The following is a 12,016-nucleotide window of genomic DNA, read 5'->3' as shown; positions in this document are numbered from 1 at the left end:
TAGCGCCATGATCGGCTTTCACTCATTTCATCCACTTAGGCTTATGTAAAGGATTTTCTACTTTTTCTCCTTCATAGATTTTTTTTTTTATGATTAGAAGGTATAAGTAACTTTTTGAAATAAGTTACCTCCACAATTCTTGAATTAGAAATACATATGCAATCTGGTAAATATTGCATCCACAAGTCTTTGAACTTCTCATATAAGTTCACAAGCATTGATATTAACCCCCACATTTTGGGTCATACTCGAATTTAGAGTTTATCAATATGTTAACCCCCAAATTTGGGATTGCTCTTGAACTTAGAGTTCATTAATTTATTATTATTACTTTTTTATTTCACTTATCACTTTGGTAATAGCCATGAAAATTTAGGCACTTTCAAATAGTGGTCGTTAAGTCATGATGCACTTCAAGCCGACTATCTTTAAATTTTGATCACATAATTTGATCATGGTCATCTCATGGACCGATAATGTTTTTTTAAGCATAAACCAATTTATTGGTTCCACAATTGAAGTCAAATTCAATCAATGAAGAAGATCAACCATCTTGATTTACAAGAATTACAACTTCTCCAATCAAATTCAATTTATTACATGTTTCCATATTATCAAATAATAAGGTACATATTTACCTTATTCTTATTTGGACAAGATCATTTTTCATATGCAAATTTAATTTTGCATAAGATTTTTTTTATATTCATTTTTTCAAAGATATCTGGCATCATCACTAACTATGGACATCATTTGTCTTTCATAAACTATTTCCATATCCCAATAATAGGGCAAGCAATTTATACCTTAAATTAATTTGCTATCAAAATTTTGCCCATTTGACCATATGGGTGGACGCTAAACATGCATCCTCAAGTGAGCAAGTGCGGATAATATATTTCAAATATTCTCCAAACAAAAGAACATAGATTTCCTCCATGCATTTGTGCAAAATAAGTTATTGATCATTATCAATTTATTTATATATAAAATATATATACATAACTTTTGTGCAAACATGCACCTCAATAGTAAACACCATTGGGGTTGTACCAGTGACTAATATAAAGATCCCATTTAGTGAATATACATGTCACTTTATTAGGGATAATCAATTTGACGTTAGATTACTTAAGGAAAGAATTGGGAATTAACATCGGATTACTTTCGCATCACCGAACAGTCACCGGCCAAAAAAATACAATTGGTTTAAATTGCATTAAAAAAAATTGAAAAGTCACCACAAGCACTTGTTGAAATTTATAGTCATTGGCAGCCATGCATTTAAAACAATAATCAGTCACCATCTTACCAACTGCCAAACTGGTATTTTGGTAGGAAAGATTTATATCCATTACCCACCATTTTGACCATTCAACTATAATAACAATTAGAAAGTATACACACTGGTGCATGAGAGAGTATGATTTTCTTCAACAAACACATGCATTAAGTGCAAGAACATTTAGAGGCGTGTGTCTAATTAAATGTCAATTAATGTTTGGATTGTCTCATCTTTAACAAACTTTTAACACATGAATTCAACATGTCCTACAACAGTCGGCAATTGGCAGAAAGCATGCATACAGATTTGGAATAAAGTGCTTATCAGCGAACGGCATCATTCATTTATGTCTGGCCATCAAACGATTTCTACCTTTTTCTATATTCCACTTTCGCAAATATATATAATTTTTTTTTAAGAAACATGTGCATATTATATTCACAAACATACATTTTGAATGTGCGAAGATCGAACATGATTTCGTCTTACCAAACCGGATTCAATCCTTTCATTCTTCAATGGAAATATTTTGTCCAAAAATGTTCCAGATTACTTTTGCGGAATTCGTCCCATCAGAACGATCAAAACAAGATCCGAATCATCGACTTGATCGTAGCCATTGTAGTTTCTTTCTTCATCGCAAACTATCGTTCGAGATTGTTGGGAAATTGTCACTATTTTCTTAGTTAAGACTTAAGTGTTGCATAATCTCAGCGGATCATCAGAAATTTGAAGAAGAAGCAGCAAATTATCAACCTGAAAATACAGAAGGCCATCATAAATTTTCTGCTAGTCGGCCTTGACCATACAATCAGTGGCTTAAAATGGCCATTTATGGGCTATTTCTTCTCTCAGGACATTTAATAGCTACACTCTCAGGTATATTGAATTTTATGAAAGGTGGAAACAGCAAATGGTTGGCAGCACTTTTAATTAATGTGAGATTTCCAGTTCTTATACCATTCATTTTCATCTGAAAAAAGGTGGTTCGCCCAAAATATAAATTTTCGATGGAACCAGCATGGGCGGCCTCCTTGGCTCCGCCACTGCTTTGAAGGCAAGAGAGGAATTCATATCTTGAGAGGGAAGTTTCACGCAGATTGTCACAAGCTGGGTTATTTTTTGGTTTGTTGGAAAAATTTGCTGCATTATTTATGCTCTATTTTTCAAATTAATATGAAAATTATGGAAGAAAATTTGACTTACAGAAACCATGATACATGCATGAAAATGAGCAAAACAAAGACTTGCAAAAGTGTGGAAATTAGAATGAGCAAAACAAAGACTTCCAAATTAGAATGAACCAAGATATGCAATAAAAAATTCCTTAAGATGGCTTTAGTTCATTGTACCGATAATAACAGGATCAAATAATTGTCTCTCAAGATACAATTTTTCTTTTAAAATTAATATAGCGTAATATTAATTCTTTCGGGGAACCGAAGCTTGATCTTAATTTCTTGACTGGACACTAAAAATTGAAAATAGTTTGAAAATTATGTTGACATATTTTGGAGTGCGAAAGAATTTAGAAATCAATTGTTTTGGAAATAATTTGGGATGGATAAAATGGAGCGTGTCTATTGAACTATCTTTCTTTTCTTCATGCAGGTCGTTTATTTCAGTTTGTGCATTTGCTATGGACTTGATTATCGTTCCTCTATTTTGTATTTCTCTATCTCACTGCCACCTTCTTCTCCTATCCTAGTTTTCTGGCATGCTCCACGGGTGAGATTCTACGAATATCAACGTCAATCTGTACTCCGGGGATGATTTTGTAAGTGGTGGGGTATCGTTTGGGATCAATCCAGATGATGCATTCATGCTTTGTTCTCATCCTATGGTGATTATCCTATACGTGAGGCTAAACTACGAGCCATTCTTCATGGGATTCGTATTACACGTCGGCTTGGACTTACGAACTCATGAATAGAGGTAGAGTCCTCTTTAGAAATTTATTGCTTAACATGTGGTTGATGATGTGGTATATTTAATACTATCCTCGGTCATATCAAACATCTACTTTTCTTCGACTATGACACTCTTTCCTATATTTATCATAAGGGAAATCATTTGTCATTTGTCACCTGGCATGCTCCACGGGTGAGATTCTACGAATATCAACGTCAATCTGTACTCCGGGGATGATTTTGTAAGTGGTGGGGTATCGTTTGGGATCAATCCAGATGATGCATTCATGCTTTGTTCTCATCCTATGGTGATTATCCTATACGTGAGGCTAAACTACGAGCCATTCTTCATGGGATTCTTATTACACGTCGGCTTGGACTTACGAACTCATGAATAGAGGTAGAGTCCTCTTTAGAAATTTATTGCTTAACATGTGGTTGATGATGTGGTATATTTAATACTATTCTCGGTCATATCAAACATCTACTTTTCTTCGACTATAACACTCTTTCCTATATTTATCATAAGGGAAATCATTTGTCATTTGTCACACCACCATGGAAGGAGAATGAGCTAATAAAAAAGCATGATATTGACTATATGTTCGTACGAACTTGATTAAAAGGGAAATTCATGACAATCATGGATTTATTTTGTATTGACTTGTAAGAATATGGTACTCAAATAGTGAAGTCTTGACTCGTGATTATTGTAAAAGATTGCCTTACCCCTTCCTTTCAGTTTTCAATGGGTCTTTACAAATCATCCATCTTCTTAATTGACATGATTCCTCGTATTTTAATGTAAGATGTAATGGAATTACATAAAGTAGCACTATTTGTAGGGGGATGGACATACGCTGCTATCAGGAAAACGGTCCTCTTGATCTATACCGAAGACTGCGCAACCTAGTCCAGATTGACTATTATGATCTTTTCACTTGCAGAGGTATCTAAACTTTATTTTTTCATTCTTCATATTTGTAAAAGATCAAACGATTTCTACCTTTTTCTATATTCCACTTTCGCAAATATATATAATTTTTTTTTAAGAAACATGTGCATATTATATTCACAAACATACATTTTGAATGTGCGAAGATCGAACATGATTTCGTCTTACCAAACCGGATTCAATCCTTTCATTCTTCAATGGAAATATTTTGTCCAAAAATGTTCCAGATTACTTTTGCGGAATTCGTCCCATCAGAACGATCAAAACAAGATCCGAATCATCGACTTGATCGTAGCCATTGTAGTTTCTTTCTTCATCGCAAACTATCGTTCGAGATTGTTGGGAAATTGTCACTATTTTCTTAGTTAAGACTTAAGTGTTGCATAATCTCAGCGGATCATCAGAAATTTGAAGAAGAAGCAGCAAATTATCAACCTGAAAATACAGAAGGCCATCATAAATTTTCTGCTAGTCGGCCTTGACCATACAATCAGTGGCTTAAAATGGCCATTTATGGGCTATTTCTTCTCTCAGGACATTTAATAGCTACACTCTCAGGTATATTGAATTTTATGAAAGGTGGAAACAGCAAATGGTTGGCAGCACTTTTAATTAATGTGAGATTTCCAGTTCTTATACCATTCATTTTCATCTGAAAAAAGGTGGTTCGCCCTAAATATAAATTTTCGATGGAACCAGCATGGGCGGCCTCCCTGGCTCCGCCACTGCTTTGAAGGCAAGAGAGGAATTCATATCTTGAGAGGGAAGTTTCACGCAGATTGTCACAAGCTGGGTTATTTTTTGGTTTGTTGGAAAAATTTGCTGCATTATTTATGCTCTATTTTTCAAATTAATATGAAAATTATGGAAGAAAATTTGACTTACAGAAACCATGATACATGCATGAAAATGAGCAAAACAAAGACTTGCAAAAGTGTGGAAATTAGAATGAGCAAAACAAAGACTTCCAAATTAGAATGAACCAAGATATGCAATAAAAAATTCCTTAAGATGGCTTTAGTTCATTGTACCGATAATAACAGGATCAAATAATTGTCTCTCAAGATACAATTTTTCTTTTAAAATTAATATAGCGTAATATTAATTCTTTCGGGGAACCGAAGCTTGATCTTAATTTCTTGACTGGACACTAAAAATTGAAAATAGTTTGAAAATTATGTTGACATATTTTGGAGTGCGAAAGAATTTAGAAATCAATTGTTTTGGAAATAATTTGGGATGGATAAAATGGAGCGTGTCTATTGAACTATCTTTCTTTTCTTCATGCAGGTCGTTTATTTCAGTTTGTGCATTTGCTATGGACTTGATTATCGTTCCTCTATTTTGTATTTCTCTATCTCACTGCCACCTTCTTCTCCTATCCTAGTTTTCTGGCATGCTCCACGGGTGAGATTCTACGAATATCAACGTCAATCTGTACTCCGGGGATGATTTTGTAAGTGGTGGGGTATCGTTTGGGATCAATCCAGATGATGCATTCATGCTTTGTTCTCATCCTATGGTGATTATCCTATACGTGAGGCTAAACTACGAGCCATTCTTCATGGGATTCTTATTACACGTCGGCTTGGACTTACGAACTCATGAATAGAGGTAGAGTCCTCTTTAGAAATTTATTGCTTAACATGTGGTTGATGATGTGGTATATTTAATACTATCCTCGGTCATATCAAACATCTACTTTTCTTCGACTATGACACTCTTTCCTATATTTATCATAAGGGAAATCATTTGTCATTTGTCACACCACCATGGAAGGAGAATGAGCTAATAAAAAAGCATGATATTGACTATATGTTCGTACGAACTTGATTAAAAGGGAAATTCATGACAATCATGGATTTATTTTGTATTGACTTGTAAGAATATGGTACTCAAATAGTGAAGTCTTGACTCGTGATTATTGTAAAAGATTGCCTTACCCCTTCCTTTCAGTTTTCAATGGGTCTTTACAAATCATCCATCTTCTTAATTGACATGATTCCTCGTATTTTAATGTAAGATGTAATGGAATTACATAAAGTAGCACTATTTGTAGGGGGATGGACATACGCTGCTATCAGGAAAACGGTCCTCTTGATCTATACCGAAGACTGCGCACCCTAGTCCAGATTGACTATTATGATCTTTTCACTTGCAGGGGTATCTAAACTTTATTTTTTCATTCTTCATATTTGTAAAACTTGTAGTACCTTCTCATTTATTACTTTTGGTTTTCAGGACTTTGATTGGATGTTAGGTTTTACCCCTCCATTGTATTTATTTTGTTTTATCGATCTTATAGTACAAGAATTCTAACCCCTCTATCTTGTGATAGAGCCTAACACTGGGACTTCAATGATACTTTACTAAAAAAATACAAGTCCTAAATCTCATTGTTGGCCCATCTTTTTATGTCAATTTGATTTTGATCAGAGTTATGTGGTTGTACACCATGCTTACAACATAGTGTACGGCCCCCTCACACATGAGGGGGCTCACCAAGTTTTTATCAATGGTGGGCCCCCTTATGTGTGAAGGGGTTGTACACCATGCTATATGGCATGATGTACAACAAGTATGGTCCGTTGAACGTAGTTTAGACAGAGCTATATAGTCTGTGCTACCATATAACACAAAGAAGAGAAAACACAATAAACACTTTCTAAGAACATAACCTTGATACGACTGAACCTTGTCGGCAATTATAAGTTGATGGCACAAGAAACTCTAAACTGGCTATTTCTCCCTATGTGATGCTTTTTTTAGAGAGCACTTTTGCCCATGTTTGGAAGCAATTTTTTACCCAAAAAATTTAATTTTTTGACCGTTATTTTATTATTTCAGCTGTCATTTTTTATTTCTTTACTCACAAGTGAGATCCACTTTCTCTCTAACGATAAAAAATTCAATTTTCATAATCACTACCGAACATGCCATTTATATTGCTTTTACGTTTTTTTAGCCTAATGTTGATCCCTAAAGTTTTGAGAGACATAATTTCTCCAAATGCTTAAACATTCACGTCGGATTACTTACATTTGACACCATACAATTATTTATTTATTTAGACAAATTATTGATTTTATTTATAATTCACCAATAATAAATATTAAAAAAATTAATTAGGTATTGTAAATTAAATTCACTACCTTGTCTTGCCTAAATATTTAAATATTTATTTTGTTTTATGTTTTTCAGATAATTTAAGAAAAAAATTATAATATTATAAACAATATGAATTAGAATAAAGCCACTTAACCATGTTTAAAAAAAAAAGAAGGAGACATAGTGATTTGGCAACAAATGGTGTTTTTTGTTTTAATTTTTCAAATTATCAATTCACAAGTTGACACTTGTCCAACCTATTTTTGAACTTGTACGTGTAGCATGATTGTATTAATTAAGCATGGCCTTAAATAAGGATATTTCATATTTGTCCTGACCTGCCCCATGCCGCCTCCGCCCGGTTGCAATTCCTACCACCAACACATTCCGTTTTGCTGGATTCATTTTCCTTCCATGCACCCCCTCGCCCAACTACATCGGCTTCCAACTCCAACAACTTCAACTCTTCTTCCACCAACCCACCTACCCATCCATTTCATTATAAAATTATTGTTTTTTCCTGTTGGAATCCATTTTCAAGATTCAAACTCCACGAAACTCTCCTAAAATGGCTTCCACTGCTCCTCATTCTTTGCAGGCCTCATCAAGAATTGCTTCTAAAGACCCTCAGTTTAAACCCAGTTCAGATTCACAAGTTTCTCATTCTATCTCTTTCTCTTCTCAATTAAGCAACTTCTCGCTCAAGTAAGGATCCTTTTTTTTTTTTTTGTGTGGCTCATTTCTGTTTCTTTTTATTAATTGATTGAATTTCTTGCTTAGCTTTTTGAAGACTTTCGTTGGATTGCAGTTAGTGAATTAATCGAGATATGTCTTGAGTCTTGTAGAGTAATGAAGTTTCTATGTATAAAATGATTGTATTTCTTGCTCAGTTTCCCCAAGATTTTTACTTGGTTGACCATGCTTTTAGTATCCATTTGGTAAACTTTTTATATATAATTTGTTTGTCAAATATAATGGGATTCATATAATTTTCTCTTAAAAGAGCCAAAATCAACTGAAGGTTTTTTATTTTGAGTAGAAGAAATAAATGGGTTGAGATAGAAGTGGTTGAGTAGATTTTATGTAGGATAGAAATGATAGGAGTAATTTAATTGAACAAGATAGTTGAAGGAGGAAGAAAGTAATTTTATTAAAGTTTTACAAAGTGGCTTTTGATTTACAATGCAAGAGGTTGGATGCTCTTTTCAATTTTTTGTTACAAAATTTTGAAGGTGGTAGTCCCTATTTATACACACAAAATGGTGGTGAACACTATTCTAGAAAATTCTTATTTTTTAATTTTTAATTACTATTTTTGCTTGCTCATCAAGAAATGCTAGGGACTTCTATTTTCTTGCCCCCCCAAGGCAATTTTAGTGAATTTTAGAGTAATATTAAAATATTCTACAACCATTAATACTCCTCATTGGTGCATATTTTGATTACTCCGATCATTTCTCGTAGTAACTCAAACTTTGCTAGTGGTAACAGTAAATATATTTGCTAATTGTTCTTCAATCTTGTAATGTTTGAGCTCTATCTCTTTATTTGCTTCAGCTTTTATGATGAAATGGTCTTTGATCCCAACGTGTTTGGTTCTGCTGTGGAATGTGAGATTCTTGGTCATTGCTATTGTAGACTTACTGTCGCAGTAAATCTCTGTAGCTTCATCTTGTGGTTCTCCCCTGTCTTCAATTATGCGTTTTAGCCATATAGCTTGACTTGTTGCCATTGTTGATGCAATATACTCTTCTTCAGCTGATGATTGTGTAACCGTTGCTTGTTTCTTTAATGCCCAAGAAAATATTTCAAAATCTAGTGTGAGTGCGTAACCTGATGGGCTCTTCATATCATCTATTGTTCCTACACAATTGCTATTAGTATACCCAAGTAGTCTTGAGTCAGGCAAAGACTGACTTTTGTTCCTTAGAGGTATCTTAGTATTCGTTTTGCAGCTCTATAGTGAATTTGACTTGGATTTTGTATGAATCATGAAAGTATGCTGGTTGCATACATTATGTTTGGCCTTGTAGCTGTGAGATAGAGTGAACTTCCAATTAAGCTTCGAAATTGTGAGTTGTCCAAATTTGGAGTATCGTCTTCTTTTCTGAGAGATTTGTTGATATCCAAGGGTGTTACTACTGTTTTGCAACCTTCCATCTTGAACTTCTTTAATAGACTAATGGTATACTTCTTCTGAGTAATGAAGATCTTATCTTCAGATTGAGCTATCTCAATCCCAAGAAATAGTGCATTAATCCCAGATTAGTCATCTTTGAATGTTGTCATCATATTTGCCTTGAATTTCTCGATCATCTTCTCATCGTTCCATGTATAGATGAGATCATCAACATATAAAGAGATTATAAGTGTACTATTTGTACCTTGATTTTTGATGTATAGAGTTGGTTTATTTTGGCTCCTCCTTAATCCTTGCTCAGTAAAGTCGTTGTCTATTCTGTTGTACCAAGCTCGCGGAGCTTGCTTTAATCCATATAGTGCCTTCCTTAATTTAAGAGCCTTATCTTCTTTACCTTGTACCACGTACCTTTGAGGTTGCTCTATATAAATTTCTTCTTCCAAATAACCATTAAAAAATGCTGATTTGACGTTTAGCTAGTAAATCTTCCACTTTTTATGTGCAGTTAGTGCAATCAACACCTTTATAGCGTCAAGACGTGTAACTGGAACAAATGTCTCAGTGTAGTTGATGCCAAACTCTTGTGAGTATTCTTTGGCGACTACTCTTGCTTTATATTTTTGGATTGAGTTATCAGTATTAAGCTTCGTCTTGTAAACCCAATTAACTCCTATAACTTCTTTATCTTGAGGAAGATCTACAAGCTCTCAAATGTTATTTTTCTCGATCATTTTTATTTCTTCATCTATAGCTTTTCTCCATTCTGATTGTTCTGATGCTATTTTATAGCTTTTAGGTTCAACAATCATCAAGGTACAACTTTGATATATTTCCAATAATCTTCATGTTTTTCTTGGTGACGATTATGGTGAGTCGGCTAGTTTTCCTATAGTTGCTTGTTGTAGGGTCTCTAGTTGATTGTTCTCTTTAACGTCACCCTCTTGTTTTTGTGGTTGTGTTAGGATGATGATAGCTTTTTCTTTCGACTTGGCCAGTCTCCCAATTATAGATGGCATCTTCATCAAACTTAACGTCTCGACTTATAATTAGCTTTTTTTTTATTAGGCTATGTACTCGATAGCCTTTCGATTGAGTACTATACCCTAAGAAGATTCCTTTTTTTCTGATTTTTCATCTAGCTTACCTCTTTTTTCCTGTGGAATATGTGTGTAGTAGATGCAGCCAAAAACTCTGAGATGCTTTGCTGATGGTTTTCGTCCGCTCCATGTTCCCACTGGTGTTTTGTCTTGCACAACTTTAGTCGGACATCGATTTAGTAGGTAGATTGCAATGCTTACTACTTTCGCCCAAAAATTTTTGGAATATTTTTCTCTATTAGCATAGCTCTAGTTATCTCCATTACTGTTCTATTCTTTCTTTCTGACATGCCATTTTGTTCAGGCATGCATCCAACTGTGAGTTGATGCTCCATTCCTTTATCTTCATAAAACTTGTTGAATTCATTTGATGTATATTCTTTACCTCTGTCGCTTCAGATAGTTTTGATATTGCAACCACTTTACCTTTTAACATGGCTTTTGAACCTTTTAAAAAGCTCAAATACTTAGGGTTTTTCACATAAAAAATATACCCATGTCATTCTAGTGTAGTCATCAATAAAGAGAATGAAGTACCTGTTTTGCTCATGTGATGGAGTACGCATCAGACCGCAAATATCTGTATGTATAAGCTCTAATGGCTTTTTAGCTCTCCAAGATTTTTTCAGACGAAAATGGTTAGCGGTGTTGTTTCCCAAGCAAACATCCTTCGCATACTGCATCAATCTCTTTTATGACTGGTAAGTCTCTCATCATGCTCTTTCGATGCAGGATCTTCAACCCGTGGAAGTGAAAATGTCCAAATCTTTTATACCACAGCCATGACTCATCCATTTGTGCTGTCATTGCTGCATTGTTTACGTATCTCCATTGGATTGGAAAGCATCTATTTTCTCTTTTTTTGACTTTTGCAATTATAAGAGATTTATCTTTTTGTCATAGATCGTGCAAGAATCTCCTATGAAGTGTAAAGTATATCATTTCTCCATCATCTGACCTACATTTAGTAGATTTTGGTCTATTTTAGGGACAAAGAGAACTTCAATGATGTATCTCTTGCCCTTTTTTGTATTAACGGCAATAGTACTTTTGCCTGTTGTCTCTATAAATTTCCATCGCCAATCTTGATTTTTGCCTTGATTTTATCAAGACTACAGAAAATACTTTCATCTTTCGTCATATTATTACTACAACCACTGTCTAGATATCACATATTTAGTTTGTCATCAGACGCATCCTTGCTAGTAGCATAAAATAGGCTTCCTTTTATATCCTTTTTTCCGGAGAAATTAGCTTGATGATTTTGTTTAAAACGACAAAATTTTCTTCATGACCAATTTTTTTACAGTGGCGACACTGTGGTTTCCCTTTAAACCAATAATCTTTCTTCAAATGACTTTTTCTTTTACATATACTGAAGGATACTTGATAGCTTTTATCAAATTCTTTTTCTTGAATTTCTTTATTTTTAAATTTTTATATTAAATTTTCTCCCACCTTCTTTAGATTTCTAAAACCCCATATTAACTTTAGATTGAATTCCATTTTCCATTTTAATTT

This window comes from Olea europaea, chromosome 2 (genome assembly GCF_002742605.1).
Source record: "Olea europaea var. sylvestris chromosome 2, O_europaea_v1, whole genome shotgun sequence".
NCBI lineage: Eukaryota > Viridiplantae > Streptophyta > Magnoliopsida > Lamiales > Oleaceae > Olea > Olea europaea.
This window is presented reverse-complemented; position numbering follows the sequence as displayed.